Source organism: Helianthus annuus, chromosome 4, assembly GCF_002127325.2.
Source record: "Helianthus annuus cultivar XRQ/B chromosome 4, HanXRQr2.0-SUNRISE, whole genome shotgun sequence".
Taxonomy (NCBI): Eukaryota; Viridiplantae; Streptophyta; class Magnoliopsida; order Asterales; family Asteraceae; genus Helianthus; species Helianthus annuus.
The window spans coordinates 73173882-73176982 of NC_035436.2; positions in this window are offsets into that span (position 1 = coordinate 73173882).

Consider the following 3101-nt stretch of genomic DNA (forward strand, 5'->3'; position numbering starts at 1 on the left):
CCATCTTTGATTATGCATATGCCAAAGTAGCGTGACAGGTTCCTTGTTTACGTTGTTAAGAGCGGATCCTACTCGAAATTCCTGCAAGACAACATTAAATTCAAAGAGAACAATCGTTAGTATGAGGATCCCTGGGTTGCTCCGTGATCCTGATCCTGGAACTCTTCTGAGGATCACTATCTGCCAAAGAAACAAGGATCACTGATTAGGATCACGTGTAAGGATCACATGTAAGGATCATAGGTCATAAAAATCCAGCCCTAACAATTGCCCCCAAAATATAAGGAGTAATATTGTAAATAAACGAGTTGTATTTTGTTGATCTTATCCGCAACAAGCTAACGGATAGCTAGCCGTTGGAGACGGACTAGCCGTTGCAAACCTGACGTCACTAAAGTGACTCTCCTGCAAATCATCATTATAAATAGAAGATAGGGATAGGATCGAATGCATTTAAATTCAAAGCGACTCCCTTTATAACCGCATTCGGAAGATTAACCAGGTATTCTCCTTCTCATCTTCGTCTCTTTTGCTCTATTTTTCTTCTTCCTTCCATCCTTCTGTTAAGATGTTGCTCCGGAACTCCCCGCATAAGGATCCTAAGAAGAACAGTCCCTTGAAGGGTCAAGGGATCATCAAGGATTCTCCTACTGAGAGGTGTTGTTTCACCGATCCTCAGATCGACAGAATCCGTCATTGCTTTCCGGCGAACACTATCTTCAAGTCTTTTACTCCCACTGCTTTGAGTGATTTTATTTCTGATACTTGGGTAACTTTCCCGGTTACTCCGTTCTTGATTGGATATTCGTATCCTTTCCCACAGTTCACTCAATCCTTTTTCTCTCTTACCGGCATCTGCTATATCCAGGCTATGCCCATGATCTGGAGGGTGTTATACACTCTTGAAAGGATCATTGAACAAGAGGGTATTGACCTTGGTACGGCGGAGCTGGCTGAGATGTATGATCTTACCACTTTCGGATCCCATCGTTATTTGTTTAAGCGAAAAGCTGGGGAGGATCACCCTGTCTTCAAAGTCACCAAGAATGACATGAACTGGAAGCGACGGTACCATCCCTGATGGGAAGGATCTGCCCAAAGAGTGGGCTACTCATGGTAGGATAGAGGATCCTGGAAGGATCACCATAAAACCTGTTCCTTAGGATGAGGATCACTGATATTTTCTTGTTTGTTGTGCAGCTATCTCCATCTCTCATCTGAAGTTGACACCTGCTGCAAAAGAGAGACTTTTGGCCTTTAAGAAGCTTGATCCGGAGACAAGAACTTTCCAAGTTGCCACCCAGGATTCTCAAGAAGTATCTTCTGCCTCTGCCACAATGTCAAGTAAGTATTCATTTTTATAAAGTAATTCTGTGTAGGATTTCAAATTTAATTAGAATACTTATCTTATTTTGGTTGTGTAGGTGCTGGAAAACCTTCTAAGTCTGCCTCAAAGTTTGGCATCGATGATCTGACCAACGTGAAATCCTCAAGGAAGAAGAATCCTGCTAGCCCAAGTGCTTCAGCCCCTAAAGCACCTATTAGGGGTAAAGGAAAGAAGAGAAAGGCCTCTGAGGATTTACAAGGTCTGCCCCTGCTCCGCCAACAGTTTCTGGACTATTTCAACGAGGTAAGGATCACTGCCCCTGTTTGTTATCCTGACAGTTTTGAGGATCACTTGTTTCTGATGTTATGCCTTGTTTTCTTTTTGCAGAAATTTGCTGAGATAGAGACTTATGTTGGCCACGTCGAGGATCAAGATCGCCAAATCGCTGACCTCCAACAGATGGGTGTGCTGAAGGATCTCAAGATTGCTGATCTTGAGAAGGAGCTCCGAGCTACCAAGGATGAAGCTGCCAAAATGCTGATAAACTTTGATTATGAGAAGCATGACATCACCCAGGACGCCAAGGTCTCTGCTGCGATAACCATGTATAAGATCCAGCTGCAGATGGCTGCGGAGGCTCAGGATCCTGCCTTCGACAAGAGCATATGGGACGTTGAGGGTTGGAAGGCGAGGCTGGCAGAGTTGGAGGATGATGAAGAGGCTGAGGAGGTCCCGATGCTTGAGGGTGGTGATATTGGCAAGGATCAGGGTGGAGAGGCAAGTGGAGCTGGTGGTGATGGTGCAGCGAAGGCTTGAGCTGCAGGATTGGGCGATGAAGGAAACTTCTAGACATAGCCGGAGCCCAATTTTTTTTATGGTCTGTAACTTTGAACAATAGTTTTAGGATTAAGGATCCAGGATCCTTCAGACAATAGGTAGGATTGCAAATGGTGGAGGGATCCTCTGTTTGGGGGATGAAGCCATTGTGATCCTGCCGCCTTTTATCTACCTGCATGCTATGACCGCACAAACAATGGACACCCTTTGCCAACCCATGTGGACGGGCCACGTTTTGCTGGTAGAAACGTGGGTTGGCAATTTTGACAACTTATGAAGGGTTTTAAACCTTTGTTAATAAAATAGCTCTGATCTTTTTGGCTTATCTTGTGTTGTTATCCTTTTAATTTCCAATTGTTTTGATATATATTTGCCTGAGTGAGAAAGGTTAAGTATATTATGTTTAAGAAATTTAGGATATGATCCTGGATCAAATATCCTATAATCGAAAATTTCCAAAGTAGTTTATTTTAAGGATCATAGGTTCAGTTGTCAAGGTCTAAGGGTTATTCAAATGAATAATGAATGAAATTAAAATTAGTTAAGGATCATACCTGAGGATCCAAGTTAGGATCCTAACCTTTAATCAGGATAACCATAAGTAAATCTTTAATGGATAATAAGGATTAAGGATCCTTAATTGTTTAACTTTGAAAACCTGAAAAGTAGAACATAACTTGGGACTAAGCCAATATAAAAGATAAGTTAGTAACTGGGGACAAGCCCAAAGGATAACTAGGGACAAGCCCAAAGGATCACTGGGGACAAGCCCAAAGGATAACTGGGGACAAGCCCAAAGGATAACTGGGGACAAGCCCAAGGATCGTATGTAAACTGGAGTATGGCCCTCACTGGCGACTATCCAAACTTAGTGACATGAAAATGCCAAAACCTTAGCTAACGTGAAAACGTTAGAAACCTTAGGAACGGATGTATG